We start from the raw sequence: 12,136 nt of genomic DNA, 5'->3' as shown, positions 1-12,136 counted from the left end.
ACATAGCACTGTAGCTATAGCTAACTGTAGATATAGCTAACATGGCACTGTAGATATAGCTAACATAGCACTGTAGATATAGCTAACATAGCACTGTAGCTATAGCTAACATAGCGCTGTAGATATAGCTAACATAACACGGGAGATATAGCTAACTCTAGATATAGCTAACATGTCAATGTAGATATAGCTAACAGCACTGTAGATATAGTTAACAGCACTGTAGATATAGCTAACAGCACTGTTGATATAGCTAACAGCATTGTAGATATAGCTAACAACACTGTAGAAATAGCTAACAGCACTGTAGATATAGCTAACAACACTGTAGATATAGCTAACAGCACTGTAGATATAGCTTAAGGTGTAAAACGATGAGATAACTTAGCCAGGCTGGAAGGAAGCCTGTCACATATACTCCCGCCTGATGGACGGAGAGGGAGAGAAGGGTAGAGAGGGAGAGAAGAGGAGAGAGACAGAGGGAGAGAGAGACATGGACAGAGAGAGAAGGAGATAAACATCCGGATCTTAAATGCAAACATCACTGTGGCTGAGTGTGTGTGTGTGTCCCTGTCTGAAACGTCAGCGTAGCAAAGAGTGTTTAGCGGTATGTCTGAGCCCTGGATAAAGAGAGGATGAATGGAGAGAGGAGAGGAATGAGAGAAAGGGATAGAGAGGAGAGGAATGAGAGGGGGATAGAGAGGAGAGAGGGATAAAGACGAGTGGAATGAGAGAAAGGGATAGAGGAGAGGAATGAGAGAAAGGGATAGAGAGGAAAGAGAGAAAGGGATAGAGAGGAGAGGAATGAGGGAAAGGGATAGAGAGGAGAGGAATGAGAGAAAGGGATAGAGAGGAGAGGAATGAGAGAAAGGGATAGAGAGGAGAGGAATGAGAGAAAGGGATAGAGGAGAGGAATGAGAGAAAGGGATAGAGGAGAGGAATGAGAAAAAGGGATAGAGAGGAGAGGAATGAGAGAAAGGGATAGAGAGGAGAGGAATGAGAGAAAGGGATAGAGAGGAGAGGAATGAGAGAAAGGGATAGAGAGGAGAGGAATGAGAGAAAGGGATAGAGGAGAGGAATGAGAGAAAGGGATAGAGAGGAGAGGAATGAGAGAAAGGGATAGAGGAGAGGAATGAGAGAAAGGGAGAGAGAGGAGAGGAATGAGAGAAAGGGATAGAGAGGAGAGGAATGAGAGAGGGATAAAGAGGAGAGGAATGAGAGAGGGATAGAGAGGAGAGGAATGAGAGAAAGTGATAGAGAGGAGGAATGAGAGAGGGATAAAGACGAGAGGAATGAGAGAGGGATAAAGACGAGAGGAATGAGAGGGGGATAGAGAGGAGAGGAATGAGAGAGGGATAGAGAGGAGAGGAATGAGAGGGGGATAGAGAAGAGAGGAATGAGAGAGGGATAAAGATGAGAGGAATGAGGGAGGGATAGAGAGGAGAGGAATGAGAGGGGGATAGAGAGGAGAGAGGGATAAAGACGAGTGGAATGAGGGAGGGATCGAGAGGAATGAGAGAAAGGGATAGAGGGGAGAGGAATGAGAGAAATGGATAGAGAGGAGAGGAATGAGAGAAGGGCATAGAGAGGAGAGGAATGAGAGAAAGGGATAGAGAGGAGAGGAATGAGAGAAAGGGATAGAGAGGAGAGGAATGAGAGAGGGATAAAGACGAGTGGAATGAGAGAAGGATAGAGAGGAGAGGAATGAGAGAAAGGGATAGAGAGGAGAGGAATGAGAGAAAGGGATAGAGGAGAGGAATGAGAGAAAGGGATAGAGGAGAGGAATGAGAGAAAGGGATAGAGGAGAGGAATGAGAGAAAGGGATAGAGAGGAGAGGAATGAGAGAAAGGGATAGAGGAGAGGAATGAGAGAAAGGGATAGAGAGGAGAGGAATGAGAGAAAGGGATAGAGAGGAGAGGAATGAGAGAAAGGGATAGAGGAGAGGCATGAGAGAAAGGGATAGAGAGGAGAGGAATGAGAGAAAGGGATAGAGAGGAGAGGAATGAGAGAAAGGGATAGAGGAGAGGCATGAGAGAAAGGGATAGAGAGGAGAGGAATGAGAGAAAGGGATAGAGGAGAGGCATGAGAGAAAGGGAGAGAGAGGAGAGGAATGAGAGAAAGGGATAGAGAGGAGAGGAATGAGAGAAAGGTATAGAGGAGAGGAATGAGAGAAAGTGATAGAGAGGAGAAGAATGAGAGAGGGATAAAGAGAAAGTGATAGACGAGAGGAATGAGAGAGGGGATAGAGAGGAGAGGAATGAGAGAAAGTGATAGAGAGGAGAGGAATGAGAGAGGGATAAAGACGAGAGGAATGAGAGAGGGATAGAGAGGAGAGGAATGAGAGGGGATAGAGAAGAGAGGAATGAGAGAGGGATAAAGATGAGAGGAATGAGGGAGGGATAGAGAGGAGAGGAATGAGAGAGGGATAAAGGCGAGAGGAATGAGAGAAAGGGATAGAGAAGAGAGGAATGAGAGAGGGATAAAGACGAGAGGAATGAGGGAGGGATAGAGAGGAGAGGAATGAGAGAAAGGGATAGAGAGGAGAGGAATGAGAGGGATAAAGACGAGAGGAATGAGAGAAAGGGATAGAGAAGAGAGGAATGAGAGAGGGATAAAGACGAGAGGAATGAGAGAAAGGGATAGAGAAGAGAGGAATGAGAGAGGGATAAAGAGGAGAGGAATGAGGGAGGGATAGAGAGGAGAGGATTGAGAGGGGGATAGAGAGGAGAGGAATGAGGGAGGGATAGAGAGGAGAGGAATGAGAGGGGGATAGAGAGGAGAGGAATGAGGGAGGGATAGAGAGGAAAGGAATGAGAGGGGGATAGAGAGGAGAGGAATGAGGGAGGGATAGAGAGGAGAGGAATGAGAGAAAGGGATAGAGAGGAGAGGAATGAGAGAGGGATAGAGAGGAGAGGAATGAGAGAGGGATAGAGAGGAGAGGAATGAGAGGGGGATAGAGAGGAGAGGAATGAGAGAGGGATAGAGAGGAGAGGAATGAGAGAAAGGGATAGAGAGGAGAGGAATGAGAGAGGGATAAAGACGAGAGGAATGAGAGAGGGATAAAGACGAGAGGAATGAGAGAGGGATAGAGAGGAGAGGAATGAGAGAGGGATAGAGAGGAGAGGATTGAGAGGGGGATAGAGAGGAGAGAGGGATAAAGACGAGTGGAATGAGGGAGGGATCGAGAGGAATGAGAGAAAGGGATAGAGGGGAGAGGAATGAGAGAAATGGATACAGAGGAGAGGAATGAGAGAAGGGCATAGAGAGGAGAGGAATGAGAGAAAGGGATAGAGAGGAGAGGAATGAGAGAGGGATAAAGACGAGTGGAATGAGAGAGGGATAAAGACGAGTGGAATGAGAGAAAGGGATAGAGAGGAGAGGAATGAGAGAAAGGGATAGATTGGAGAGGAATGAGAGGGGGATAGAGGAGAGGAATGAGAGAAAGGGATAGAGGAGAGGAATGAGAGAACGGGATAGAGGAGAGGAATGAGAGAAAGGGATAGAGAGGAGAGGAATGAGAGAAAGGGATAGAGGAGAGGAATGAGAGAAAGGGATAGAGAGGAGAGGAATGAGAGAAAGGGATAGAGAGGAGAGGAATGAGAGAAAGGGATAGAGGAGAGGCATGAGAGAAAGGGATAGAGAGGAGAGGAATGAGAGAAAGGGATAGAGGAGAGGCATGAGAGAAAGGGATAGAGAGGAGAGGAATGAGAGAAAGGGATAGAGGAGAGGCATGAGAGAAAGGGAGAGAGAGGAGAGGAATGAGAGAAAGGGATAGAGAGGAGAGGAATGAGAGAAAGGTATAGAGGAGAGGAATGAGAGAAAGTGATAGAGAGGAGAAGAATGAGAGAGGGATAAAGACGAGAGGAATGAGAGAGGGATAGAGAGGAGAGGAATGAGAGAAAGTGATAGAGAGGAGAGGAATGAGAGAGGGATAAAGACGAGAGGAATGAGAGAGGGATAGAGAGGAGAGGAATGAGAGGGGGATAGAGAAGAGAGGAATGAGAGAGGGATAAAGATGAGAGGAATGAGGGAGGGATAGAGAGGAGAGGAATGAGAGAGGGATAAAGGCGAGAGGAATGAGAGAAAGGGATAGAGAAGAGAGGAATGAGAGAGGGATAAAGACGAGAGGAATGAGGGAGGGATAGAGAGGAGAGGAATGAGAGAAAGGGATAGAGAGGAGAGGAATGAGAGGGATAAAGACGAGAGGAATGAGAGAAAGGGATAGAGAAGAGAGGAATGAGAGAGGGATAAAGACGAGAGGATTGAGAGAAAGGGATAGAGAAGAGAGGAATGAGAGAGGGATAAAGACGAGAGGAATGAGGGAGGGATAGAGAGGAGAGGAATGAGAGAAAGGGATAGAGAGGAGAGGAATGAGAGGGATAAAGACGAGAGGAATGAGAGAGGGGATAAAGACGAGAGGAATGAGGGAGGGATAGAGAGGAGAGAATTGAGAGGGGGATAGAGAGGAGAGGAATGAGGGAGGGATAGAGAGGAGAGGAATGAGAGGGGGATAGAGAGGAGAGGAATGAGGGAGGGATAGAGAGGAGAGGAATGAGAGGGGGATAGAGAGGAGAGGAATGAGGGAGGGATAGAGAGGAGAGGAATGAGAGGGGGATAGAGAGGAGAGGAATGAGAGGGGGATAGAGAGGAGAGGAATGAGAGGGGGATAGAGAGGAGAGGAATGAGAGAGGGATAGAGAGGAGAGGAATGAGAGGGGGATAGAGAGGAGAGGAAGGAGGGAGGGATAGAGAGGAGAGGAATGAGAGAGCGATAGAGAGGAGAGGAATGAGAGAGGGATAGAGAGGAGAGAGCGATAAAGCCGAGTGGAATGAGAGAGGGATAAAAAGCTTTGCACTGCTCCTACTTAAGCTGCTGAAACACATAGAGTGATGGGTGGTTGTGTGTGTGTGTGTGTGTGTGTGTGTATTTGAAAGAGCAGGACACTCTTTCAAATATGTATGCGCTTCAATCCCCAGTCTCTGTGCTGACTTGTGTGTACATGTGCAGCTTGTAGGGCTGTTCAAAGGAAAATCCATCTTTTGGTATTTGTGTCATTAGTCTTTTGTACACTGCTGCTACTCGCTGGTTGTTTGTTATCTATGCATAGTCACTTTGCCCCCACCTACAGGTACAGATTACCTCCGCTTTCCCGTACCCCTCCACACTGACTCTGTACCGGTACCCCCTGTATATAACCTCCACACTGACTCTGTACCGGTACCCCCTGTATATAACCTCCACACTGACTCGGTACCGGTGCCCCCTGTATTAGCCTCCACACTGACTCGGTAACGGTACCCCCTGTATATAGCCTCCACATTGACTCTGTACCAGTACCCCCTGTATATAACCTCCACACTGACTCGGTACTGGTGCCCCCTGTATATAACCTCCACACTGACTCTGTACCGGTACCCCTGTATATAACCTCCACACTGACTCGGTACCGGTGCCCCTGTATATAACCTCCACACTGACTCGGTACCGGTGCCCCCTGTATTAGCCTCCACACTGACTCTTTTGTAACGGTACCCCCTGTATATAGCCTCCACATTGACTCTGTACCAGTACCCCTGTATATAACCTCCACACTGACTCTGTACCGGTACCCCTGTATATAACCTCCACACTGACTCTGTACCGGTACCCCTGTATATAACCTCCACACTGACTCGGTACCGGTACCCCCTGTATATAACCTCCACACTGACTCGGTACCGGTGCCCCTGTATTAGCCTCCACACTGACTCTGTAACGGTACCCCTGTATATAACCTCCACACTGACTCTGTACCGGTGCACCCTGTATATAGCCTCCACATTGACTCTGTACCGGTGCCCCCTGTATATAACCTCCACACTGACTCTGTACCGGTGCCCCTGTATATAACCTCCACACTGACTCTGTATCGGTGCCCCTGTATATAACTTCCACATTGACTCTGTACCGGTACCCCTGTATATAACCTCCACATTGACTCTGTACCGGTACCCCTGTATATAACCTCCACATTGACTCTGTACCGGTACCCCTGTATATAACCTCCACGTTGACTCTGTACCGGTACCCCTGTATATAACCTCCACATTGACTCTGTACCGGTACCCCTGTATATAGCCTCCACATTGACTGGGTACCGGTACCCCCTGTATATAGCCTCCACATTGACTGGGTACCGGTACCCCTGTATATAACCTCCACACTGACTCGGTACTGGTGCCCCTGTATATAACCTCCACACTGACTCTGTACCGGTACCCCCTGTATATAACCTCCACACTGACTCGGTACCGGTGCCCCCTGTATTAGCCTCCACACTGACTCGGTAACGGTACCCCCTGTATATAGCCTCCACCTTGACTCTGTACCAGTACCCCCTGTATATAACCTCCACACTGACTCTGTACCGGTGCCCCCTGTATATAACCTCCACACTGACTCTGTACCGGTGCACCCTGTATATAGCCTCCACATTGACTCTGTACCGGTGCCCCTGTATATAACCTCCACACTGACTCTGTACCGGTGCCCCTGTATATAACCTCCACACTGACTCTGTATCGGTGCCCCTGTATATAACTTCCACATTGACTCTGTACCGGTACCCCCTGTATATAACCTCCACATTGACTCTGTACCGGTACCCCCTGTATCTAACCTCCACATTGACTCTGTACCGGTACCCCCTGTATATAACCTCCACATTGACTCTGTACCGGTACCCCCTGTATATAACCTCCACATTGACTCTGTACCGGTACCCCCTGTATATAACCTCCACACTGACTTGGTACCGGTGCCCCCTGTATATAACCTCCACACTGACTCTGTACCGGTGCCCCCTGTATATAACCTCCACACTGACTTGGTACCGGTGCCCCCTGTATATAACCTCCACACTGACTCTGTACCGGTACCCCCTGTATATAACCTCCACATTGACTGGGTACCGGTGCCCCCTGTATATAACCTCCACATTGACTTGGTACCGGTGCCCCCTGTATATAACCTCCACACTGACTGGGTACCGGTGCCCCCTGTATATAACCTCCACATTGACTGGGTACCGGTGCCCCCTGTATATAACCTCCACACTGACTTGGTACCGGTGCCCCCTGTATATAACCTCCACACTGACTTGGTACCGGTGCCCCCTGTATACAACCTCCACACTGACTTGGTACCGGTACCCCCTGTATATAGCCTCCACATTGACTGGGTACCGGTACCCCCTGTATATAGCCTCCACATTGACTGGGTACCGGTACCCCCTGTATATAGCCTCCACATTGACTGGGTACCGGTACCCCCTGTATATAGCCTCCACATTGACTGGGTACCGGTACCCCCTGTATATAGCCTCCACATTGACTGGGTACCGGTACCCCCTGTATATAGCCTCCACATTGACTGGGTACCGGTACCCCCTGTATATAGCCTCCACATTGACTGGGTACCGGTACCCCCTGTATATAGCCTCCACATTGACTGGGTACCGGTACCCCCTGTATATAGCCTCCACACGGACTCGGTACCGGTGCCCCCTGTATATAGCCTCCACACTGACTCGGTACCGGTACCCCTGTATATAGCCTCCACACTGACTCGTACCGGTGCCCCCTGTATATAACCTCCACACTGACTCGGTACCGATAACCCCTGTATATAGCCTCCAAACTGACTCTGTACTGGTACCACCTGTATATAGCCTCCACACGGACTCTGTACTGGTACCCCTGTATATAACCTGCACACTGACTCTGTACTGGTACCCCTGTATATAACCTGCACACTGACTCTGTACCGGTACCCCTGTATATAACCTGCACACTGACTCGGTACCGGTGCCCCCTGTATATAACCTCCACATTGACTCTGTACCGGTACCCCTGTATATAACCTCCACACGGACTCGGTACTGGTGTCCCCTGTCTATAGCCTCCACACGGACTCGGTACTGGTGCCCCCTGTATATAACCTCCACATTGACTCGGTACTGGTGCCCCCTGTATATAACCTCCACATTGACTCTCTACCGGTGCCCCCTGTATATAGCCTCAACACTGACTCTGTACTGGTGCCCCCTGTATATAACCTCCACACTGACTCGGTACCGGTACCCCCTGTATATAACCTCCACACGGACTCGGTACCGGTGCCCCCTGTATATAACCTCCACACTGACTTTGTACCGGTACCCCCTGTATATAGCCTCCACATTGACTCTGTACCGGTGCCCCCTGTATATAGCCTCAACACTGACTCTGTACTGGTGCCCCCTGTATATAACCTCCACACTGACTCGGTACCGGTACCCCCTGTATATAACCTCCACATTGACTGGGTACCAGTACCCCCTGTATATAACCTCCACACGGACTCTGTACCGGTGCCCCCTGTATATAACCTCCATATTGACTGGGTACCGGTACCCCCTGTATATAGCCTCCACATTGACTGGGTACCGGTACCCCTGTATACAACCTCCACATTGACTCTGTACCAGAACCCCTGTATATAGCCTCCACATTGACTCTGTACCGGTACCCCTGTATATAGCCTCCACATTGACTCTGTACCGGTACCCCCTGTATATAGCCTCCACATTGACTGGGTACCGGTACCCCCTGTATATAGCCTCCACATTGACTCTGTACCGGTACCCCTGTATATAGCCTCCACATTGACTCTGTACCGGTACCCCTGTATATAGCCTCCACATTGACTCTGTACCGGTGCCCACTGTATATAGCCTCCACATTGACTCTGTACCAGTACCCCCTGTATATAGCCTCCACATTGACTGGGTACCAGTACCCCTGTATATAACCTCCACACTGACTGGGTACCAGTACCCCCTGTATATATCCTCCACATTGACTGGGTACCGGTACCCCTGTATATATCCTCCACACTGACTGGGTACCAGTACCCCATGTATATAACCTCCACACTGACTGGGTACCAGTACCCCTGTATATAACCTCCACACTGACTGGGTACCGGTACCCCTGTATATAGCCTCCACATTGACTCTGTACCAGTACCCCTGTATATAACCTCCACATTGACTGGGTACCAGTACCCCCTGTATATAACCTCCACATTGACTCTGTACCAGTACCCCCTGTATATAGCCTCCACATTGACTCTGTACCGGTACCCCTGTATATAGCCTCCACATTGACTCTGTACAGGTACCCCCTGTATATAGCCTCCACTTTGACTCTGTACCAGTACCCCTGTATATAGCCTCCACATTGACTCTGTACCAGTACCCCTGTATATAGCCTCCACATTGACTCTGTACCGGTACCCCTGTATATAACCTCCACATTGACTGGGTACCAGTACCCCTGTATATAACCTCCACATTGACTGGGTACCAGTACCCCTGTATATAACCTCCACATTGACTGGGTACCAGTACCCCTGTATATAACCTCCACATTGACTGGGTACCAGTACCCCTGTATATAACCTCCACACTGACTGGGTACCAGTACCCCTGTATATAACCTCCACATTGACTGGGTACCAGTACCCCTGTATATAACCTCCACACTGACTGGGTACCAGTACCCCTGTATATAGCCTCCACATTGACTGGGTACCAGTACCCCCTGTATATAACCTCCACATTGACTGGGTACCAGTACCCCCTGTATATAACCTCCACATTGACTGGGTACCAGTACCCCCTGTATATAACCTCCACATTGACTGGGTACCAGTACCCCCTGTATATAACCTCCACATTGACTGGGTACCAGTACCCCCTGTATATAACCTCCACATTGACTGGGTACCAGTACCCCCTGTATATAACCTCCACATTGACTGGGTACCAGTACCCCCTGTATATAACCTCCACACTGACTGGGTACCAGTACCCCCTGTATATAACCTCCACATTGACTGGGTAGCAGTACCCCCTGTATATAACCTCCACACTGACTGGGTACCCCCTGTACCCCTGTATATAACCTCCACATTGACTGGGTACCAGTACCCCTGTATATAACCTCCACATTGACTGGGTACCAGTACCCCTGTATATAACCTCCACATTGACTGGGTACCAGTACCCCCTGTATATAACCTCCACATTGACTGGGTACCAGTACCCCTGTATATAACCTCCACATTGACTGGGTACCAGTACCCCTGTATATAACCTCCACATTGACTGGGTACCAGTACCCCTGTACATAACCTCCACATTGACTGGGTACCAGTACCCCTGTACATAACCTCCACATTGACTGGGTACCAGTACCCCTGTATATAACCTCCACATTGACTGGGTACCAGTACCCCTGTATATAACCTCCACATTGACTGGGTACCAGTACCCCCTGTACATAACCTCCACACTGACTGGGTACCAGTACCCCTGTATATAACCTCCACATTGACTGGGTACCAGTACCCCTGTATATAGCCTCCACACTGACTGGGTACCAGTACCCCTGTATATATCCTCCACACTGACTGGGTACCAGTACCCCTGTTTATAGCCTCCACACTGACTGGGTACCCCCTGTACCCCTGTATATAACCCTCCACACTGACTGGGTACCAGTACCCCCTGTATATAGCCTCCACACTGACTGGGTACCAGTACCCCTGTTATAACCTCCACATGACTGGGTACCGGTACCCCCTGTATATAGCCTCCACACTGACTGGGTACCGGTACCCCCTGTTTATAGCCTCCACACTGACTGGGTACCAGTACCCCTGTATATAACCTCCACACTGACTGGGTACCAGTACCCCACACTGTGGGTACCATATATAACCTCCACATTGACTGGGTACCAGTACCCCTGTATATAACCTCCACACTGACTGGGTACCGGTACCCCCTGTATATAACCTCCACACTGACTGGGTACCAGTACCCCTGTATATAACCTCCACACTGACTGGGTACCAGTACCCCCTGTATATAACCTCCACACTGACTGGGTACCGGTACCCCCTGTATATAACCTCCACACTGACTGGGTACCAGTACCCCCTGTATATAACCTCCACATTGACTGGGTACCGGTACCCCTGTATATAACCTCCACACTGACTGGGTACCGGTACCCCCTGTATATAACCTCCACATTGACTGGGTACCGTACCCCTGTATATAACCTCCACATTGACTGGGTACCAGTACCCCCTGTATATAACCTCCACACTGACTGGGTACCAGTACCCCCTGTATATAACCTCCACACTGACTGGGTACCAGTACCCCCTGTATATAACCTCCACACTGACTGGGTACCAGTACCCCCTGTATATAACCTCCACATTGACTGGGTACCAGTACCCCCTGTATATAACCTCCACACTGACTGGGTACCAGTACCCCCTGTATATAACCTCCACACTGACTGGGTACCAGTACCCCCTGTATATAACCTCCACACTGACTGGGTACCAGTACCCCCTGTATATAACCTCCACATTGACTGGGTACCAGTACCCCCTGTATATAACCTCCACACTGACTGGGTACCAGTACCCCCTGTATATAACCTCCACATTGACTGGGTAGCAGTACCCCCTGTATATAACCTCCACACTGACTGGGTACCAGTACCCCCTGTATATAACCTCCACACTGACTGGGTACCAGTACCCCCTGTATATAACCTCCACACTGACTGGGTACCAGTACCCCCTGTATATAACCTCCACATTGACTGGGTACCAGTACCCCCTGTATATAGCCTCCACATTGACTCTGTACCGGTGCCCCCTGTATATAACCTCCACACTGACTGGGTACCGGTGCCCCCTGTATATAACCTCCACATTGACTGGGTACCAGTACCCCTGTATATAACCTCCACATTGACTGGGTACCAGTACCCCATGTATATAACCTCCACACTGACTGGGTACCAGTACCCCTGTATATAACCTCCACATTGACTGGGTACCAGTACCCCATGTATATAACCTCCACACTGACTGGGTACCAGTACCCCCTGTATATAACCTCCACATTGACTGGGTACCAGTACCCCATGTATATAACCTCCACACTGACTGGGTACCAGTACCCCCTGTATATAACCTCCACACTGACTGGGTACCAGTACCCCCTGTATATAACCTCCACACTGAC

This window comes from Oncorhynchus keta, chromosome 35, assembly GCF_023373465.1.
Source record: "Oncorhynchus keta strain PuntledgeMale-10-30-2019 chromosome 35, Oket_V2, whole genome shotgun sequence".
NCBI classification, from domain to species: Eukaryota; Metazoa; Chordata; class Actinopteri; order Salmoniformes; family Salmonidae; genus Oncorhynchus; species Oncorhynchus keta.
The sequence above is the reverse complement of the archived record's forward strand: the minus strand, read 5'-3'. Positions refer to the sequence as shown.